Here is a 22,507-nt window from a genome sequence, read left to right on the forward strand (position 1 = left end):
TTCAGACTGACCCTAGAAATATAAGTAGGTAAAGATAGCTATTTCCAGCTCTCTCAAGTCATCTGTACAATGACAACTTGTACGTGTCTCTTTATATTTACATATATATATATATGCATCCTTCTTAAACAATCACCACCTTAAAGGTAACGACAGTGTCTTATTACTAAGCCCCTATTGTGTGCCAGACATACAGAGCATAAAGAGATGATACTTGGTATTCAGATATTAAAATTTATAGCCTTTGTAGCCATTGTTTATCTATGATTAGAAACGAGAAAAGATGAGTATTGAATTTTAGATCTGATGATTAATGGGATAATAAGAATTAACCAGAAAATTAAAAGAATATGTTTGCAGCCCGTTTTAACTGAGTTTCCCCTAAGAAACCATGCCTCAGATAATTCTTTTGTGCACATATTTTACTTTGGGAAGCGCACTCAGGGAACAGAAGAGGGGGCCCTGAGACGAGCGAAACAGAAAAGAGGGTGAGCTAGTCCTAGGGTGTGTTGTTCAGCTGACTGTCCCCATGGGGAATTAGTGCTTAGTCCTCCAGAAGACACTTAAGGAAACTTTATAGGGGCCCCAAGATTTTCTTTCCTCTGCCACACTATGGAAAAATAAGTCTTGGGCCACACATTAAATACACAAACACCAATGCCAACTGATTAGCAAAAAAAGTGGTCCATGCAGATTTTTCATGATATCTGACACCACAGATAAGCAAAGTTCTCACGAAATCAGCATGCAGCCCACAGGCTGCAGATTGGACACCCATGTTGTAGAAGACCCTTCAGGGTTGTTGACAGAGACACAGAAGAGAGAAGCAGCTCAGTCCCCACAGGCAAAAATTTATACCAGTTATACCAGAGGGTGTTAATGTTCCATGTTTGAAGAGTCTCACTAGGAGGCAGGGAATCCCTAGGACAACAATAAGACACAGTAGGGCTGAGATGAGGTGCTGTCAAGGGCACCTGTGTAGAGCTGGTTGACTTAACAATGGCCTGGGCAAAACGGTGATGGGGGAGTACGAGAGGGGCCTGGTAGATGTTTGTGATGCCAGCTTTTACACTAATTCACTGGGTACATCATTTGTTCACTTTTAGCATCTGTTTTCTCATCCTGATGGAGGCAGGAGGATCAAACCCTGTTTCCCAGAGTGATCATTAAGAGAGTTGTAAAAGCACTTTGCAGCAATTTAAAGGATAACTCACTGCAAAACTAGAATTATTGAGTCTATTTTAGACCTGAGACATACAGAGATAACCAAGAAAACAGAGAACCAAGAGCAGGTCACAGGATGCACATGGAAGGCCATAGGAAGCCCCAGCACTGCTGTTGCTATGACAACTAAAAATAATAAAAATTAAAATAAATTGACACAGGCATCAAAGAAAATAGCATTTATTTGGGAAATAAATCATTTCAATTCAAATAATACCAAGTCAGGGTGGCCCCAGAATAGTGTTGTGCAGGGCAAAAGTAGGAGAGGGTTTTTTATAAGGTATTGCCACAAACAGTTGTTTTTGGAGGCATTCATTGGCTAGGCAGAAATCCTAAATCGCAAACCCACTCTGTTAATTAGGGTACTCCCAGGTGAGAGATGGTGAAGGCCAGGGGGTACTAACTTCAGTTGCTATTCAAGTTTATTGGGACATGCTGCAGCTTGACCTTTAGAAGGTGAGTGCAATCCTGTCACAATCTCCTAATTCCACTTTAAAGCCTTAGCCTTAATTACTTCATTTTCTTTCCACAATAAGGACAGACCAGGAAAGGAGGAAATGTACAAATGATGACAATAGCCACTTTTAGCATCCTGGAAAATAAATAAGTGAATTTAACACCTCAAGTGTTCTACCAGCTAAAGTACTAGGAGACTGCTTCTTGCTAGAAACAAATATCGATTGGAGTGATTCAGCAAAAGCCTAATTGATGTAGATGATTATACCTCCTTTGCCTCTGAGACCAACGTAAGGTCTTCTCCATTTCAGTCCTGTCTGTCCACCTCGCAGCTTTAGAATTCAAACCCACTTTCTTCTGCAGTGTTTTGATCTTAGGAGAGACTCAAGTTGGGTTATTATTATTATAATGTCAGCCCTATTTGATCTCTAAGGATTTAGCTAGTAGCTACTTTCCCATCCCCAACTTACATGATAATTCTACTTTCATTTCATCAGAACTTTTGCAAATGTATTAAGTGTTAAATGCCAACATTACTTTAAATTCTCCTCTTGAAGACATTATGGAGGAAGTTTGCAGAGGAGGAATTCGACCTAGTATTGAAGTAGTAATAGATAAGTCTCTGCAAGCAGTGATCCTATAGACCAGGGGTCCTCAAACTGCGGCCCGCGGGCCACATGAAGTGGTGTGAATTGTATTTGTTCCCATTTTGTTTTTTACTTCAAAATAATATATGAGCAGTGTGCATAGGAATTTGTTCATAGTTTTTTTTTTTAAACTATAGTCCGGCCCTCCAATGGTCTGAGGGACAGTGAATTGGCCCCCTGTTTAAAAAGTTTGAGGACGCCTGCTATAGACTCCCCTAACATGAAGTCCTACTGGTTCCTACCACTTCCATTCCAGCTCAGGTATCCCCTTCCTGGACGGGGAGTGACAAGTACATTGCAAGGAAAAGGTACATAACACAAAACTGTGGATCTCATCTTCAATGGTGGCATAAATTTCATGATAACGTTTGCTGTGATGTAAACCTCACAGCAACCCTTATGTCTCAGCCATTGAGATTTCTAAAAACCTTAGTTCTATTTTTACCTCCAACTGTCTCTGCATAACTTAAATCTTTGTATGTACATGATATTTCATCTTTAAACTTCAAATATATAGTTCTATTTTGAGATTTCATGACAGTCTGTTCGCCCCATGTGTATGCTTTAGGATCTTAGATAGTTCCCAAAACTAACCTTAGAGTGGCCGTGATGTACCAGAGATTATATGGCACTAAAGATTCAGAGGGATTTCCTGCATCTTTTAATGAAGTCCCAGTTGGATCTTATTTTCATAGTAGATCTTATTAAATAATGATAAATGTTGGCATGGGTGACTTTAGAGGTTCTGGAAGGGGGACTGGGGCTTCTGACTTGGCCTCTAGTAGGCAGTAGAATGCTCACTCCAGGGGACTCCTGAGTCGAAGGAGGGGGTCAAGGAAGAGATGGGGAAGAAGGGAGGAGGAAATCCCCAGAGGCACTTTGCCCTTTCCCCTGAGTGTGCAGGTGTGGCAGCAGGTTAAAGGACGTGTGGTGTGTAATGTACAAAGGCTCAAACACTAGTCAGGGCCCTCTGTTCATACGCTTAAGGGATTTCTGTGCTATGCTAAAGCTTGGATGGCATCCTTCAATCCAGAAGACTCCTGTTCATTGTCCAAATACAGTACTTTTTGGCTTCCTTTGTAACTTTCATTCCCATACATTCCACAAGCAAACATTCACTATCTACTATATAGTAGTATATGGTAGGCACAATGCTAATTGTCGGGGATACAAAGCTGACTAAAGCTTGGCTCCTAGCATCTACTGTGTGTGCTGGCAAGCATGTGATATAGTGGGCAGGGGAGAGAGATTAAGCTATGTGATAGCATAGAGGTGGGGCACTGCTAAGCTCTTCCTGTGGAGTTCAGGGAAGTCTTTACAAAGAAGGCTTTTCTCTAAAGCTGGGCTTGTTAAACTTGGTGTTAAACTTGCAGGAGAATTGCAATGAGAATTGTAGTTGTGGGTGAACTACGACTTTCTGTAGGGCACGGTTCTTCCTTGAAAAACAATCAGCTCTCACAACAACCAGCTGCATACTCTGCAGGAAACTAAACAGGTTTGCTAGGGACATGAAGGTCAGATAGCCCCATCCTAGGAAGCTACCTGTGTTATACTGATGGCCAAGGTTGACCCATTTAGCATGCAAACCACAGTGCACTACTCCTGTCAGTCAGGGGTTAGCTGCTCCATTATGTTATCTGTCACCTCCTGATTTCTGACCTTAGAAATCTGCTCTGACTCAAATCTGGGTGGGGCTTAATTTGAAGGAGAAAGTCCTAGATGATATCTAGGTTTCCTTACTATGCTATAAATGGTCAAACATACTTTAAACTTTACCCTCAGAGAAACTCATATTCATCATTCCTCCTTCTCATATGAAAATTCGTTGTTTATTCAATAGCCTACTCAGCATTTGACTAGAAGGGATGGATTTATAAATAAGGTAAGGATTTCTAAGTTTTTTATACCTAGTACTTAAAAGTGGGTATGAATAAATCAAATACGTTTTTACTTGACATTTTATTTTTCTGTTAAAAGTAAATTGGGACTGGTCTTTTAAATTGATTTCGTGCATATAATAGGTAAAGTACATATGTGCAAAGAAAATGCTTAGTAAAAGGTTGTCTTGAAGGATCAGGCTGATATATTTCAAATAAAAGAACTTAGCAAAAAAAGAGGGAAAGTCCTAATACTCTGATAAGGTAGTGAAAAAGAGATGAGAAATGTTTGTTCTGAAGTGTTCTGGGACTTTTTATCTCTGAGGATATATTCTTATAATTGTTTATCTACTTAGACTTCAGAGTTTTGTTAGTGGTTCCAAGGAAGCACTGTTCTCCACCCCCACCCTTCTGTGGTAGAAAAGAACACAAAAGGAGTGTAGCAGTGGTTTTCTAGCAGAAGAATCAAGTGATCTTTTAATTCTAAGAAATATCTGCTGTCTCAAGGAAGAGTAAGTAAGTTTATCTCATTTTTAGTGCCTAAAAATTGTATAAAAAGTTAAGATTTAATTCTCATTAGGCTACTACTGTTTGGGACTTTTGGCAGTAGAAACAAATGAAGTGTTAAAGTGTAATTTAGGTTTTTCGTTACTGGTATCTAACAAACAAAACTTGAGTCTCCCCATTTCCTAGAAACTTGTAGGAAACCCTTTCTGTCCAGAACAGTAAACTGGTGCCATATCCCACATTTATCAACATATTTTAATTAAGAAGATATGCTCCTGGTCAAGAGCATAGTCTGCAGAACCAAATAATCCTTTGCATACCTGCTCCACCATTAATTAGCCATACTTTCCTAATCTGTAAAATGGGGTAGACAGGTGTCCTAGATTTCCTGGGAGGATTAAATGAAATGCCTCAAAGATTTTAGCAAAGTGCTTGGTAGAAAGTGTCCAACAAATATTATAAAATATATAAAAGACAAATATTTTTCTATATTTTGTTATGAGTGGCATAAAAGTGAGTTGATTTTTTTCCACTTTATTTTTTTTTTTTATTAAATCATAGCTGTGTACATTAATGCGATCATGGGGCACCAGACACTGGTTTTATAGACCGTTTGACACATTTTCATCACAATGGTTAACATAGCCTTCCTGGCATTTTCTTAGTTATTGTGTGAAGACATATGCATTCTACATTTACTAAGTTTCACATATATCCTTGTAAGATGCACCGCTGGTGTAATCCCACCAATCACCCTCCCTCTGCCCATCTCCCCCCTCCCTCCCCTCCCTTTCCCCCTTCCCCCTATTCTTAGGTTATAACTGGGTTATAGCTTTCATGTGAGAGCCATAAATTAGTTTCATAGTAGGGCTGAGTACATTGGATACTTTTTCTTCCATTCTTGAGTTACTTTACTAAGAAGAATATGCTCCAGCTCCATCCATGTAAACATGAAAGAGGTAAAGTCTCCATCTTTCTTTAAGGCTGCATAATATTCCATGGTGTACATAAATGGATTTATTAATCCATTCGTGGATTGATGGGCACTTGGGCTTTTTCCACGACTTAGCAATTATGAACTGGGCTGCAATAAACATTCTGGTACAAATATCTTTGTTATGATGTGATTTTTGGTCTTCTGGGTATATGCCTAGTAGAGGAATTATAGGATGTGAGTTGATTCTTAAAGTAAGTAAATTTGTGGGGTCGACGCCTGTGGCTCAGTGAGTAGGGTGCCAGCCCCATATGCAGAGGGTGGTGGGTTCAAACCCAGCCCCCGCCAAACTGCAACAACAAAAAATAAAATAGCCGGGTGTTGTGGCACGCGCCTGTAGTCCCATCTGCTCGGGAGGCTGAGGCAAGAGAATTGCGTAAGCCCAAGAGTTAGAGGTTGCTGTGAGCCATGTGACGCCATGGCACTCTACCGAGGGCGGTACAGTGAGACTCTGTCTCTACAAAAAAAAAAAAAAAAGTAAGTAAATTTGTGAATGAAGGTCATGGCCACACTCAGCACCCAGCCCGCCAGCATGCACTGTCAATTGGCCTGAGCTCAAGAAGAACCAATTCCTGATTTAGTTTCCTCCAACTGATTAGGAGAAATCACAGCTGTCTGAGTATTTCATCATTATCTTGGGATCCTGGGCAGCTTCTCCTTGTTCTGGCCAGTAACCAGGTATATGTCATATTATAGTAAGAGTTAAGGTGATTTTCTCCCCTGAGGCTGTCAAATTCACAGAAGTTTGCCTGGAAGTGGAAACTGTGAATTTGAGAAGGGACCCTAAGAAAGGAGCTTCAAGGGGAGTGAAAGGAAAATCTGCCCTGCTGAACCATGAAGTCCAGGGGGCCCTTAAGAATGTGGGTCTGAGGTAACCTAGGTAACCAATGATCAATAGAAAGAGACTGTCCATGACCAGTAGAAAAGGGCAATAGTACCTGGAGGTGCAGAGAGGCCAATGAAAGACTTGCAGCCAATTTCAAAGGGAGAGGGTATTTATACCCCTGCAGGCTTCTGTTTCTCCCACTCTCTCCTTCCGGGGAGAGATTCGCTTACAATTCTCTTTGGGAAGTGGGCCAATCTTTCTCTTTGTTACACTGAACTTGTGTAGGTTTATTTTTCTATTCATGCTGCTCCAATTTGATTTTCTGTTTTCATTTTTTATTTTCAATTACTGCCCTGCCTGGGTTGATCTTTCTAGCTCTGCCCAGTAATTGAACCAGGTCAACTGGGTTTGGGGAACTGGGAGCCCCTGCCCCCAACAGAACTTTTATGTAATAGCACCCTCTTCTTTGAGGTTTGAATGAATCTGACTTTCGACTGCAAACATGTAAAACTTTTCCTTGTCTAGTAGGAGTGAATATTCCTTCTCTAAGAGTCTACTTGGCAGCAGCCCGGGGACAATCAAAAGAGCCCAGTTACTTCCTGACTTAAAGTCCTGAGAAGACCAAACTTTCCTCCCTGGGGAAAACCCCATCCTCCTTACTCCTCTGCAGGTGAGATTGGCTGTTAGGTTTTCATTCTCCAGGGCACTGACCTGCCTTTGATAGAAAAGAAAGCAAGGGTCCAAGTCCATTCCAAGTAACAAGCCTTAAACATAGGGCTTTCTAAAAATCCTGCTTTTCTGGTTTTCTTTAACTCTCCTGTCTCTAATACATTATTATCTTTCTAACGTGTACATACCTTTCATTGGCTGTGTTGATATGTTCAAAATCCCTCTAGTCCATAAAGTTTCTAAGATATATATTTTAGGACCACTGTAACCCTCACCATTTTGCTCTTTTGAGGACAGACTTTAGCCTGGGAGGCCTGCTTTTCTCTGGCTGTTGGTTTCCAGCAGGTCTCTGTGATGATGCCCTCTCTACTGGGGACTAGGACATGGCTAGCAGGTGCAGCTTCTTATAAAAGTTTCCATTTCAAAATTTTTCTCTGTAAAAACTATTAAATGTCCCTTCAACGGCTTACTTTCTAATTATGAGTGAGGAGGGGTGGTTCTTCTCAGTCTTGGTCTTGGAATCTGACAGTCTCGAAATGGCTAGTAAGGAGTGGTTTACAATTAGAGTTCAGACTAAGATAGGAAGATACAAACTGGAAGAGGCAAACGGGCACTCCCAGCTTTCATTAATACTTCTTAGGTGAGATGTCTTCTCCAACACCACTCAGATTCAGTCCTAGACACTATCTTTAAGAAATGAGGTCCAGTGGCTCACGCCTGTAATCCTAGCCCTCTGGGAGGCCAACGCAGGTGGATTGCCTGAGCTCAGGAGTTTGAGACTAGCCTGAGCCAGAGAACCAGACCTCATCTCTTTAAAAAGAAAGAAATCGGGCATTGTTAGTCCCAGCTACTTGGGAGGCTGAGGCAAGAGAATTGCTCAAGCCCAAGAGTTTGAGGTTGCTGTGACGCCACTATACTCAACTGAGGGCGACAAATTGAGACTCTGTCTCAAAAGAAAAAGAGGTCCTTTCTAGTTTTGCCTAGACTAGAGGTATCACAGAGAACACTTTGGGAAGAGAAAAATTTCTTCCTTTCTGTCTCATCTTCTGCCTTCACCGTAATCACTACAGTGTCCTGGCAACTATACAAAATCGACATTTACTAGTACTGACTTTGATAATATTTCTACCTCTGGGACAGGCGGTCTAAACATGACTTCTACCAATCACATTAATTGCTAAACATTCCTCTTAGAGATTTTACAAATTAACAAATCATATTACTAATTGGATTAAATGCAGGCTAAACTAGCAGCTTTGTATTTTTCAAGTTCAACTTGACAGTAAGGAAAATAAACCTGTTTAGTCTTTTTCTTTTTAATTAAAAGCTCAAGAAGTTAAGCTGTTTTTGCAAGAGACCCAGGAAATGATTATTATATGTAATAGCCTAAGGGAAAAACGGAAATTGATGCAGTCAGAGCTGGGAAATCTTGTTAGTGTGGTGAAAGGAGAGGAATTATTAGGATAAGAGGTTTCCTAGTGGGTAGGAGGATGTTCTGAGTTTGAGAGTTGGGGGTGGAACCGGAAATTTGGGGTGATAAGGGCAAGAAACCACCACAGAAGTGCTGAGTGGAGTAGAAATGACTAGTTTTAGAGTTCTTAATTTCTGTTTTCCCCTTGGAGTTTTAGATTTGTTGATTATGATTTAGCAGGTAACAGGAGAAAGGGGCATAGAAAAGCCTACACAGATGACCCAGGCCACAGATGTTTCTTTAAAAACACTTCAGACCTATAAAAGTACAGAGAATACTCTAACCATCCTTATCTGCCCCATCCAGCTTGAATACTTACACTGCTACTTGCTAGTACCCTCCTATGAAGAGGTTAGATTCCTATAGTCAGAAATAGAAGCCCTAAAGATACAACTGTGCTCTTTTCAAACCATTGCTTCTGTATGTAGAGATTGCTAACTTTATTTCCAAATTCCAGTGTGGAGAGAAGGGAAATTCAACCATCTTCCCAAAGAAAAAGATGGGGAAATAGTGCTTTGGGGAAAGAATCAGGTTCCAATGGAGGCTAGAATATAGCAGGATTCTCAGCATTTACGATGAAGGACAGCATTGTGGAGTGATGCTTTCAGAGGACCCAGTGAAAAGGTTTGAGAGAAGCGGGGGGGGGGGGGGGGTTGGATGGGTTGGAGAGAAGCAACACAGAGCCTGGGAAAGAGTGTGAGGAGATGGATAAGAAGGCGTCCTCTTCACTGGTTCACGGCACCAGCCACCACAGGAGGCAGGGTGGTGGGAAGAAGCAGCCCAGGGATTTCCAGGATAACCTGCCGTGAGGTTACCATGCTTGCTTTAGTGTCACAGGAAGGATTCCGCTGCAAGCAGCTGATGAGGAAAAAAATTCATGTGCAAGTGACCTATTATAACAGTGCTCACAGTAGAAACCAATTGGGGAGTGGAGCCAGCCAAAGTGTTAGGTGGGGCTGGAATGTAGCCCAGGTGAGTCAATGACCTGTGAAAAGTTGTTTGCTGGGACTTCTGGGAAACAAGCTTTTCCTCTTAGCAGCAGGTGTTGTGAAACTCTGTCCTTTTCATATGGGCTTGGTGGTGTGCAGAATGTTAGGCCTGAAGCATCTGTAGCCAGTTTATTACCACAAGGGCAGCCAGACTGTACCTGGAACAATCCTACAGGAGAAACAACAGAGACCTGGTACCTGATGTGAGTCCTGCAACAAGCTGGCCTTAGGCTCACGTATGTTATGCTCCTCAGAAAATATCCTTTGCTGTCTCAGCTAGTTCCAGGATTGTGCTGGTGGTATTATTTCTTGCAACAGAATTCCAAATTTTCAGGCATTTTATTTTGATAATCCTGTTTATCTAAATGTGCTTTAATCTTGGGATGGAGGGTAATCGAAGACTAATGATGTCGAATATTCTAACGCAACTGAAATGTTTCATGCTATTACAATTAAATGAAAGAGAATTTCCTTTCACAACAGACACGAAGAAAGGGATTACACATCCATAAATATCTCTTTTAATTTATGTCTTCTGATCTTAGAGTTAGTCTTTTTCTAAAATTTGTGTGTGACAAGAACTAAACTCTCCAAACCAGTTTTCCGCATGGAATTTAGCCTTTTCTATATGCAAAACAATGTGATGTCCTAAGTGTGCTCTGTAGATTACATTTCTAATTCTTACACATTCTTGTGCTTGCAGTGTTGTGTGCTCTGACATAGTCGGCAGGCTGTCTTTGAAAAGCTTTTTACCTCTTTTTATTGTCCTTTTGTCTTGCCTGTGAATTTGAGATGTGACTGCAGAAATAGATGACTGAATACCAAGTATGCTGAGGTTCTATTTTCACACTTTTATTCATTTTCTTTTCTGAGAATCCCAAACACATCTGTTGTTTTCAAGGCACTTGCTTGCTTCTGGAGTTGTCTTCTTGCAGTCTTTTTATTAAAGTACCTCCTATTCAGCTCAGAATTCTTTCCCCATATTATTCTCCCACCACAACCTGAAGTAATGCTGCATTTTCCTCCCCCACCCCCAGTGATTTCAAGTGTCCTTGTCTCTTCTATCCCTACTTTCTTCCTTAGGCTAATTCAAGAGACTGCCTTGTTTCCTTTCCTTTTGGAAATTTTGAGGGTGGCCCATGGTAGTCTTTATCCATCTGGCAAATCCGTATGATTTTTTCTCAAGGATTCTATGTCTCTTTCAACTCAAGCAGCCTCATGGTCATCCTGCCTCCTCCTCTCTTTTGGAGCGAGCAGTGCACTTTAATTCCCACTTCTCCTTTCTTCCTACCATGTTGCTTCTGTTGTCTGTCCCTCGTGCTTCTGAGTTGGTTTAATCTGAGTAGTTCTCACTTACTGAGAATCTCCTATAAGCTCAGTAGCCTGTGTTTGCATATTATAAAAAGGTAAAGCTAATTTAGTCCATGAAACTGAGCTATTGTGTTAGCATCTTCATTTTATTTATTTTTTTAACTTTTTAAAATCTTAACTTGCCTTTATTTCTTTAAATTTTTATTTTTTTTTATTGTTAAATCCTAGCTGTGTACATTAGTGCAATCAAGGGGTACAATGGGCTGGTTTCATATACAATCTGAAATATTCTCATCAAACTGTTCAACGTAGCCTTCATGGCATTTCCTTAGTTATTGTATGTAGACATTTGTATTCTGCCTTTAGTAAGTTTCGCCTGTACCCATTCTAAGATGCACCGTAGGTGTGGCCCTACCCATTACCCTCCCTCCACCTTAACCTACCCCCTCCCTTCCCTTTCATTGGCCCTTTCCTCATAGTCTTGTGCTAAGGCTGGGTTATAGCCTTCATGTGAAAGCTATAATTTAGCTTCATAGTAGGGCTGAGTACATTGTATGCTTTTTCTTCCATTCCTGAAATACTTTGCTAAGAAGAATATGTTCCAGCTCCATCCATGTAAACATGAAAGAGTAAAGTCTCCATCTTTCTTTAAGGCTACATAATATTCCATGGTATACATGTACAATTTTCTAGTCCATTCGTGGGTCGATGGGCACTTGGGCTTCTTACATACTTACTAAGTTACTTCTTACATACTTCTAAGTTACTTCCATAACTTAGAAATTATGAATTGGGCTGCAAAAAACATTCTGGTACAGGTGTCATAGTTATATTGTGATTTTTGGTCTTCTGGGTATAAACCTAGTAAAGGAATTATAGGATCGAATGGCAGGTTTATTTTTAGGTCCCTAAGTATTCTCCAAACATCCTTCAAGAAGGAACGTATTAGTGTGCATTCACACCAGCAGTGTATAAGTGTGCCCTTTTCTCCACATCCACACCAATTATCTCTGGTTCTGGGATTTTTGTTCTGTGGGTTACTCTTAATGGGGTTAGGTGATATCTCAAAGTAGTTTTGATTTGCATTTCTCTGAGTAAGGATGAAGAGCTTTTTTCATGTGTTTGTAGATTGTGCGTCTGTCTTCTTTAGAGAAGTTTCTCTTCAAGTCCCTTGCCCACCCTGAGATGGGATCACATGTTCTTTTCTTGCTAGTACATTTGAGTTCTCTGTGGATTCTGGTTATTAGACCTTTATCGGAGGTATAACCTGGAAATATTTTCTCTCATTCTGAGGGCTATCTGCTTGCTTTACTTACTATGTTCTTGGCTGTGCAGAAGCTTTTTAGTTTGATCAGGTCCCAATAGTGTATTTTTGATACTGCTTCAATTGCCTGGGGACTCCTCCTCATAAAATATTCACCCAGGCCGGTTCCTTCAAGAGTTTTCCCTGCACTTTCTTCAAGTATTTTTATAGTTTTATGTCTTAAGTTTAAATCTTTTATCCAGTGAGAGTCTATCTTAGTTAATGGTGAAAGGTGTGGGTCCAGTTTCAATCTTCTGCAGTTTGCCAGCCAGTTTACCCAGGATCATTTGTTAAATAGGGAATCTTTTCCCCACTGAATGATTTTAATTGGCTTGTCAAAGATCAAATAATGGTAAGTAGCTGGATTCATCTCTTGGTCCTCTATTCTGTTCCAGACATCTACTTCTCTGTTTTTGTGCCAATACCATGCTGTTTTGATCACTATTGATTTACAGTACAGTCTCAGGTCTGGTAATGTGATTCCTCCTACTTTGTTTTTATTGCTCAGTAATGTTTTGGCTATTCGAGTTTTTTTCTGATTCCATATAAAACAAAGTATTATTTTTTCAAGATCTTTAAAATATGACAATGGGGTTTAATAGGAATTGCATTAAAATTATATATTGCTTTGGGTATTATAGACATTTTAACAATGTTGATTCTTCCCAGCCATGAGCATGGTATGTTTTTCCATTTGTTAACATCTTCAGCTATTTCTTTTTCTTAAAGTTTCATAGTTTTCTCTGTAGAGATCTTTCATGTCCTTTGTTAAGTATACTCCCAAATATTTTATCTTCTTTGGCACTACTGTGAAAGGAATAGAGTCCTTGACTGTTTTTTGGCTTCGTTATTGTTGGTATAAATAAAGGCTACAGATTTATGGGTGTTGATTTTGTAGCCTGAGACATTGCTGTATTCCTTGATCACTTCTGAAAGTCTTGTAGTAGAATCTCTAGTGTTTTCCAGATATATGATCATATCATCTGCGAAGAGTGAAAGTTTGATCTCTTCTGACCCTATGTGGATACCCTTGATCGCCTTTTCTTCCCTAATTGCAATGGCTAAAACTTCCATTACAATGTTAAAGAGCAATGGAGAGAATGGGCAACCTTGCCTGGTTCCTGATCTAAGTGGAAATGATTTCAATTTAACTCCATTCAGTACAATATTGGCTGTGAGTTTGCTGTAGATGGCCTCTATTAGTTTAAGAAATGTCCCTTCTATACCAATTTTCTTAAGTGTTCTGATCATGAACGGATGCTGGATATTATCAAAAGCTTTTTCTGCATCAATTGAAAGAATCATTTGATTCTTATATTTTAGTTTATTTATGTGCTGAATTACATTTATAGATTTGCGTATATTGAACCAGCCTTGAGACCCTGGGATATATCCCACTTGGTCGTGGTGTATAATTTTTTTGATGTGTTGTTGGATTCTATTTGTTAGAATCTTATTGAGTATTTTAGCATCAATATTCATTAGTAATATTGGTCTATAATTTTCTTTTCTTGTTGGGTCTTTCCCAGGTTAGGGGATCAAGGTGATGTTTGCTTTGTAGAATGTGTTGGGTAGTATTCCTTCTTTTTCTATATTTTGGAAGAGGTTTAGTAATATAGGTACTAGTTCTTTTTTAAAGGTTTGCTAGAATTCTGACGTAAAGCCATCTGGTCCTGGGCTTTTCTTTTTAGGGAGATTTTGTATACTTGATGCTATTTCAGAACTTGATATAGGCCTGTTCAACATTTCCACTTCATTCTGGGAAGTCTTGGTAGGTGGCGTACTTCCAGGTATTGGCCGATTTCTTTCAGATTTTCATATTTCTGAGAGTAGAGTTTCTTGTAGTATTTTTTAAGGATTTTTTGAATTTCTGAGGGGTCCGTTGTTATTTAATCATTACCATTTCGGATTGATGAAATTAGAGATTTCACTCTTTTTTTCCTGGTTAGGTTGGCCAAAGGTTTGTCTATTTTATTGATCTTTTCAAAAAACCAACTTTTGGATTTGTTGATCTGTTGTATAATTCTTTTGTTTTCAATTTCATATAATTCTGCTCTGATTTTTGTTATTTCTTTCTTCGGCTGGGTTTGGGGTTGGAGTGTTCTTCCTTCTCCAGTTGCTTGAGATGTCCCATTAAGTTATTAACTTCCTCTCTTTCCGTTTTCTTGAGGAAGGCTTGCAGTGCTATAAATTTCCCTCTTAGGACTGCCTTTGCAGTATCCCAGAGGTTCTGGTAATTCGTATCTTGATTGTTGTTTTGTTCCAAAAATTTCTACATCATAAATGAAACTCAGTTTAGCTGGGTACAGGATCCTGGGTTGAAAGTTATTTTGTTTTAGGAGATTAAAAGTCGATGACCATCCTGTTCTAGCTTGAAAGGTTTCAGCAGAGATATCTGCAGTTATTCTAATAGTCTTGCCCTTGTAGGTGATGGTTTTCTTTCGTCTGGCTGCTTTCAGAATTTTCTCCATATTAACTTTAGTGAAATTGATTATGATGTGTCTGGAGGATGTCTTATTTGGGTTAAGTTGTGCTGGAGTTCTGAAACTATCTGCTATCTGAATTTCAGAATCTCTTGGCATGTCTGGAATGTTCTCCTTCATAATCTCATGGAGAAGAGACTCTGTGTCTTGTGAAGCCACTCCATCGCTTTCGTGGATCCCTGAAGACGAATATTAGTTTTCTTTGAATTATCCCAGAGCTCTGTGAGAGAGTGATCTGGTTTTGCCCTCCATTTCTCTTCCTCTTTGACAGTTTGGGAGGGTTTGAAAGCTTTGTCTTCAATATCAGAAATCCTTTCTTCTGCTTGTTCCATTCTGTTACTGAGGGATTCTACTGTGTTTCTCAGATCTCTGAGGGCTGCAACTTCTTGTCTCAATGTGTCCAAATCTTTGGTCATTTGGTCTTTGAATTCGTTGAATTCTTGAGATATCTTTTGGGTTACTGCTTGGAATTCTAATTCAATCTTATTTGCTATCCAGATTCTGAATTTGATTTCTGACATCTCAGCTATTTGTTTGTGCATGGGATCTTATGCTGTGTCTGCCCCATTGATCTTTGGGGGAGTTGATCTAGTCTGATTATTCATATTGCCGGAGTTTTTCTGTTGATTTCACCTCATGATTGTTTTTTATAGTTGCCTCTGGCCATTCTCAGAGTTGGGGAGGTGTCTCTCCAAGATTAGACCCCAGCAGGATCACTCTATTGTTGCTGGATCTTTGTAGGGAGTGACCCTGTGTAGTTCCTCTGGGGCTGCCCCAATCAGGGAGTTCTGGTTGTGGAAGCAGCTCCAGAGTGTGACACACCCAATCCAACAACAGGGTGGCGGGTGGTGTGCACAGTTCTGGGAGTGCCTGGCGCCCAGTGACTTTGGCACAGAGAGCCCAAGGTTTCAGCAGTCTCTGGCCAGGAGAAGGGCTTTGTTCAGAGGCAGGGAGGGCTTCAGAGGGCACGTGGCTACCAGAGTCCCTAGCCAGATGAGTGGGCCTGTGTGCAGGCACAGAGAGTACAGGAGGGATGACACAGGGTTGCGTGGCTCCTGCAGTTCCTGGTCAGGGCATGCTGAGGCCTGGCAGGTGCGGGTCGCGGGTCATGGGTCATGGTGCAGCTGTTAGGGAGGTCTGAGTGGCACCAAGCCTAGGAGTTTGAGGTTACTATGAGCTGTGACGCCACAGTACTCTACCCAGGGCAACAGCCCGAGGCTCCAGTGTGCCAGAACAGTCTCACTCGGCCCCTGAGGGTTAATCCTGTAAAGCAGCCCAGTCCCCACCTTTAGGCTGCTCAGTCACTAAATTACTAGCTCCTGCCCAATACTTGCTCTGCTACCCTGAGGGCGGAGCTTGCTGGGGCAGTTCTCTCACAATGCCTCCCTGCGGCCCATAGCCGAACACTATTAGCTCCGTCCGGCTCAGCGGCTCAGTCTGAGGCCCTAGACAGTGCCCAAAGTTCTCTGCACTCCTGCTCAAGCTCTCCCCAAGGCAGTTCAACTGAGTGCCAAGTCCAAAAACACCAAAACAGTTCACAGGTAAGGCCTTTCTGGTTTGCAGTCTCACTGCTGCTTGTACTTACGGCTGCCAGCGGGATTAGGTGGATTGAACACACGCAACCACTTGCCAGTTTTCCACTTTTTTTATCCTCCTCGTGGGGTCCAGAATTCCCTTGATGACTCCCTGGATCTTCAAAGGGATGATTATAGGCAGATCCCACCAGCCAGAGATGCCTGGAGTCTTATCTCCCCAGACTCACCGTGCCCAGTTGCAGGGAAGCTGTTACTCGGCCACCATCTTGCTCCACCCCAGCATCTTCATTTTAGAAGAAACTTGATGTAGTATAGGTTTAGAAAATAAGGCAAGAAGTCTCTGAGATTTGGTACATTCACTGTCTAATTCATATAAAAATGTGCACTTCATAAATCTGATTTATCTAGTTGAAAAGAACATTAACATGAAGATTTAACAGTCTGACCTTTGGTGTATAAATGGGTTTGGAAGAGCGACTACACAGTTTCATTTTCTGTTTTGCCATCAGAAGATTGATGATTGGTCTGAAATAGTAATACCAGGATGAACAGAAACCTGTTAATAGTTTACCATCCAGAGTCCAACTCACTTCCTATTCTACTCAAAGTGTTAAGACTGATATTATTTAATCAACTATTTATATTTATTTATTTATTTATTTTGTGGTTTTTGGCCGGGGCTGGGTTTGAACCCACCACCTCCGGCATATGGGACCTGCGCCCTACTCCTTGAGCCACAGGCGCCGCCCTATTTTATCAACTATTTAACATCTCTTTCAGCTTTTTCCACATCCTAATTGTACTCTAATTTCTTCTGGTTACAAGTGAGGATTCCTTGTTTTTTTGATTTTTTTTTTCCTGACATTCCAAGATATTCAGGTCTGTTTGAGGCAAGTAATGCTTTTTTTTGAATTCACTTTTCAGCACTCTCCCCAATTCAAGTTCCACCTACTTTCTTCAGTATCCCTTGCCATAAGGGATTTTTCTAAGACTAAAAATGAATGCTCTTTTAGGGAAATGCCTTTTCCTAGTTTGTTTTTGGAGGCCTAATTCAGAGAACAGATTATGCAACAGAGTCTTAATGTCAAATACAGACACATTCTGAGGTTCTAGGGAGAGGGGAGAGGAGGTAGAAGGGATGAGAACAGGAATTCCTTGAGGGCATTTCACAGAGAGATTAATACTTCCCTCTAGTGCTCTCCTGGGCTGGCACTTTTCATGAAAACAGGACATACTTACTGGAAATTAAAAATCTTAGAACCAGCATGTCTTTGATGGAGAAGGCAAAGGCCCTTTTTCTTCCCTGCTCCAACACTACCTCTCTGTTGCTTGTTTAGGCAAAAAGTAAAATATCTTCCTTCCCCTTTTGAGATTCCGTTGCCAAATTAGGTGATGTCTTGCTCTTGAGTATTTTGTGTCAACTTTTCCTGAAATGTGGATTTTTTTAATTCATAGATGCAATTTTGCCTTTAATTCAGGGAAATTCTATTTATATATCAACTCCTTAATTTTGATGGGTTCTTGACTTCAGGGCCCAATACAAAATTATTCTTATATTACATCATTTATACTCTATATCTGAACCTCATATGATTGCATTCCATGTGTGTTCTGTCGCTCAGCCACATCTCAGGGCATTCACCTCTGCTTTTATCTGAATTCACTGGGATACCTCAAATCTTCCTCTGCCATGGTAGTTGTGTCTTGGTTGGTATAGCTCCATATTAGCTCTCTCTGTCTAGAAACGTTAGGCCATGTTTTGTTTCCTTAGATATGCACTCCTTTTTTCTTAATTTGTTTAGCTTGTTTGAGCATTGTTTTGTTGTGTATGTGTTCTGAGTATTACTTCCTAGAGGGTGTAGACCTAATATAAATGAAGGTATTCTTTCTGGTCTTTGAACTGTTTTACTTCAGGCTGGGCTTTGCTTTATTTTTTGGTCTTCGGCATGCTATCCTTGCACCTCACCCTTTTGGTGTTATTGTATATATTGTATATTTAGTTTGTCATTTATTTTGCTCAGTCAAATTTCTATGACATAATGGTAGCAGTGGTTCTCAACCTTCCTAATGCTGCAACCCTAACGCCATGTTGTGGGGGTCACCACAACATGAGGAACTGTATTTGTTTTTTTAAGCTTTGAAATTTTTTTTTATTTTTTTATTATTAAATCATAGCTGTGTACATTAATGTGATCATGGGGCACCATACACTGATTTTATACACTGATTTTATGGACCGTTTGACACATTTTCATCACACTGGTTAACATAGCCTTCCTGGCATTTTCTTAGTTATTATGTTAAGACATTTATATTCTACATTTACTAAGTTTCACATGTACCCTTGTAAGATGCACCCCAGGTGTAATCCCACCAATCACCCTCCCTCCGCCCATCCTACCCCCTTCTTCCCCTCCTGCCCCCCTTCCCCTATTCTTAGGTTATAACTGGGTTATAGCTTTCATGTGAAAGCCACAAATTAGTTTTATAGTAGAGCTGAGTACATTGGATACTTTTTCTTCCATTCTTGAGATACTTTACTAAGAAGAATATGTTCCAGCTCCATCCATGTAAACATGAAAGAGGTAAAGCATGAGGAACTGTATCAAAGGGTTGCTGCATTAGGAAGGTTAAGAACCACTGTGTTAGGGGCTCTTTTCTTTTTTTTTTTTCTATCCCTGTGTCTGAGACCCATAACCCATTATCCCAACCACCACGGCCACTACCTCACATAAGGGAATCACTGAAGAATAGGTATTTAGTGTTCTATCCTTATTTTCTTAGCCTAAGTCATTAGCCAGGTGTTAAGCCATGTGCACCTTTTGTTAAATAACTGGACTGAACTCTTGTTTTGGATGCAGTAAATACCACATTCAAGTGTTTATACCACTTAGTTGGGCAGGGGCAGGAAGGATCTAATTTTCTAAGGGAGAAGATATTAGGGCTTTGGATGATTTCTCCCAGTTCAAGGTACAGTTGTGTTATCTGTTCCCACTGCAGTCAACTGTTATCATTTCTTCCCCATTGTTCCTGTGTCAGGAAAGAAAATTTCTTTCCTCCCAATTTATGTATTATATAAGTCTCCTAGGGTCTCAGAGAAATTACCATAAATATGTTGGCTTAAAATATTAGAAAACTTTTACCTCAGTTCTGAAGGACAGGAGTCCAAAATCAAGGTGTCAGCAGGGGCCCTCTCCTTTCTGCGCCTCTGGGGAAGCCTTCCCTGTCTCTTCCAGCTTCTGGTGATTCCTGGTGTTCTTCACCTTGTGGCAGCATCACTGCAGTCTCTGGTTCCACTTTCTCCATATGTCTGTGTGTCCTTTCCTTTCTCTCACTGGACTTGGCACAGCCTAATCTAGTATAATCTCTTTAGAGATTTTAGACCCTCTTTAGACCCTATTTTCAAATAAGGCCACATTCTGAGGTTCTAGGTAGACGTGATTTTGGGGGGTAACCAGTCAACACACTAAGAATATACTATAGCTTTCAAGGTCGTGTTAACACACCATATATCTATTGGCCTCTCCACTATAGGGTTGTCTAAGATTCCTAATCTCTCTAGGTCTGTAACTTCCTCCTCTATTCCACGGTAATATGGTATTTGTCCCTGTTGCTAGCCTTGAAGGTACAGCATCATCCTCATTAGTTTCCCTTAACCTTGTCTACAGCCTTGTACACTATTCTTAATTACTCCAATATGTTGTCATGTTTGCTGTCCAGCTGATATTCTTGGCTGAACCTACATCCTTGCTATGTAATTGATTGTAAGGGGACTATATCTAATGTTCCCCTCCATTAAAACTTTTTGTTGTAGGGTTTTCAAATATATTTTCTATTAAAGTCTTTTATTCACTTAATGAAGGTTTTTAACAATTTTGTATAGTATCAATTTTTTCTGCATATATTCAGATGATCAGTTTACAGCCCTAATATGTATTATATTTTTAGCCTAGACATTCTAGAAAACAGAACCCAAAGCAAAAATTAAAATGTGGATGCTTTGAGAGAGAAGGAGAATGGGAGAGAAGCAAGGCAAGACAGGAAGCTTTGTGAAGGGATGGAGTACCAGGCTGGCTGCTGCTTCATGAGTAGTCTGAAAGAGACCCACTAATTCTCTTAGTGGTTGGATTCACTCATCATGAGGGATTTTCTGAATGGGCTATAGAAAGACCTGTGTCTCAGTCATCCATAGGAAGAGGGGAGGGATTCATGTGCCCAGATCTACTGGCACATTTTGGTTAAAATTTGCCCCATGGGAATTTCCATGATGGAATTTGGATACATAAGCTGTTCCATGTATCCAAATTCCATCATGGTCCCTTTTGATGGCAGCTTAGGATGCCAAGTCCCATCCCCTAAAATACATCTCTTTACTGGGTTCAAGACACTCCAGGTACATGGCTGGTGGGTTCAGCTTTGAAGTGGTGGTTGAGGAACGCATGGTCAGGTCAAATGGGTCATCAGGTCCTCAGTGACAGGTTGGGGACGCATCTGAACCAGGGGACCCTCAAGAGGAACACAAGATTTGAGTCCATCTTGTGAAAAATCACATTTGTAAATCTTTCTGATATTAAACCTTTGGTTTCCTGGAAAAAAACCCCAAGTTGGTTACTGTAGTAGCCATGCCCTTATATCTCCTGCTGTAGGGCATATGGTGTTATCCCCGAGTCCATCCCCAACTTTTTGTCATGGCCCCAACTGGTTTTAGCAGATGCTCACAGGTTGCAGGAGTCTGCTTGTTACTGGTTATTTAGCCCATCTGTGATCAGCCCAGTGGTGATGCTAAGGAGAGATTCCTTTAATGGGTGACTGTGGTGCGTGGGCTCCCCAATGATGTTGCCAACATTCTTCTAGAACTGCTACAGTCTCATGTTCCTTTCATTCTATATCCACCTTCCATTCTCCTTTAACATCACAGTTGGAAAGTTGTCCTACCAGCTAGTTTCATCCCCTTTACCTTTCACAGGAATTTCCCTCACTAAAATCTTTTGCACATTTTATGCCATCTTGGCATCTGCTTTTTGGAGGACACTGATTAGCACAGTGATACAGTATCTGTTTTAACATTGTCAGGTTTGATTTACAACATGTTGTCTGGATTCTTATACCTATGGATTACCTTTTGTCTTCATACTGGTTTTTCCTGGGTTTAAGTAATACTGTGCTTACATTTGATAGAACTTTTCTAGAAAAACCATCTGTGCCTGCTTGAGCATGTTCTCTCCCTGTGTGTGTACACGTGTGTGTGAAGGTTTTTTAACTATTATCCAGTTTTATAAGACTCTTTAAGCTTTCTATATTGTGTGTCAGTTAAGGAAAAATTGCTAGAAAACTGTTTTCAAATCCATTGGCAGAATGTTGCTGATAATCTTTTCAAATCTCTGCTCTATCTATAGTTATGCCATCTTTTTCATAATTCATTTTACTCATGTAATTTTGCTAGATGTTTGTGTATTAATTTTTCAGTCTTGCCAATTTTTGACTTTAACCTTTTCTAGTGTATCTATGTATTTTCTATTTTGTTTCCACTATATTTTCCTGCTACCTTGTTATTTCTAACTTCTTAAGTTTTGCACTTAATATGTTCAACCTTTATTTTCATTATAAATATTGGTTCCTAAATGTCCCTGACATTTAGACTTTTACTATGTAGCTTTTACTACATTCCACTTATAGTATATGTTGTATTTTTACATTTGGCTCTGAGTAACAAACCTTTTTAAATTTTAGAATGTTAAGAGTTAAGGACAAGTTGCAAGAATATTATAGAGCTCCTGTTTACTTTTGCCCAGAATTCCCTGTTGTAACATCTTATATACATGGTTTATGTGTTAAAACATAAGAAATTAGCAATGGTACAATACTATTAATTAAACTACAGATTTTATTGAATTTCACTTTTCTCCCCCTAGTAATCCCTATTTTCTGTTCCAGGATCCAATCCAGAATACCACTGTGCATTTAGTAGTTAAGTCTTCTTAAGCTGCAGTCTCCTCTAAGCTACAAGTTTCCTGTCTGTCTTTGTTTTTTGGGACCTTGACAGCTTTGAGATATAATTGTCAGGGATTGGTTAGTGGTACCTTTTTTAGTTTGTTTGGTGAGGTCATGTCTTCCTTTATGTTGATGGTTATAGATGTTAGTTGATGTCTGGGCATTGAAGAGTTGGGTATTTTAATTATCATAATCTGGGCTATGAACTCATCCTTCTTGAAGGT

The 22,507-nt window shown here is 40.2% G+C and overlaps 1 protein-coding gene across 9 annotated transcripts in view; it reads left to right on the forward strand.

Annotated features, from left to right (window-relative positions):
- The first annotated feature begins 4,091 nt into the window (after positions 1–4,091).
- The window catches only part of HHLA2 (HERV-H LTR-associating 2), an 83,680-nt gene continuing 65,264 nt past the window's right edge, over positions 4,092–22,507 (forward strand). For 3 of the 9 annotated variants that reach the window (XR_008374923.1, XM_053565223.1, XM_053565233.1), the window contains exons 1-2: positions 4,123–4,209; positions 14,844–14,938. The gene's annotated coding sequence lies outside the window, so the exon portion shown is untranslated. Of the gene's footprint in view, positions 4,210–9,757; positions 9,897–14,843; positions 14,939–22,507 lie in introns of those variants that run through there. The other 6 variants (XM_053565229.1, XM_053565225.1, XM_053565224.1 and 3 more) reach the window with 5 other exon arrangements.

Source organism: Nycticebus coucang, chromosome 16, assembly GCF_027406575.1.
Source record: "Nycticebus coucang isolate mNycCou1 chromosome 16, mNycCou1.pri, whole genome shotgun sequence".
NCBI classification, from domain to species: domain Eukaryota; kingdom Metazoa; phylum Chordata; class Mammalia; order Primates; family Lorisidae; genus Nycticebus; species Nycticebus coucang.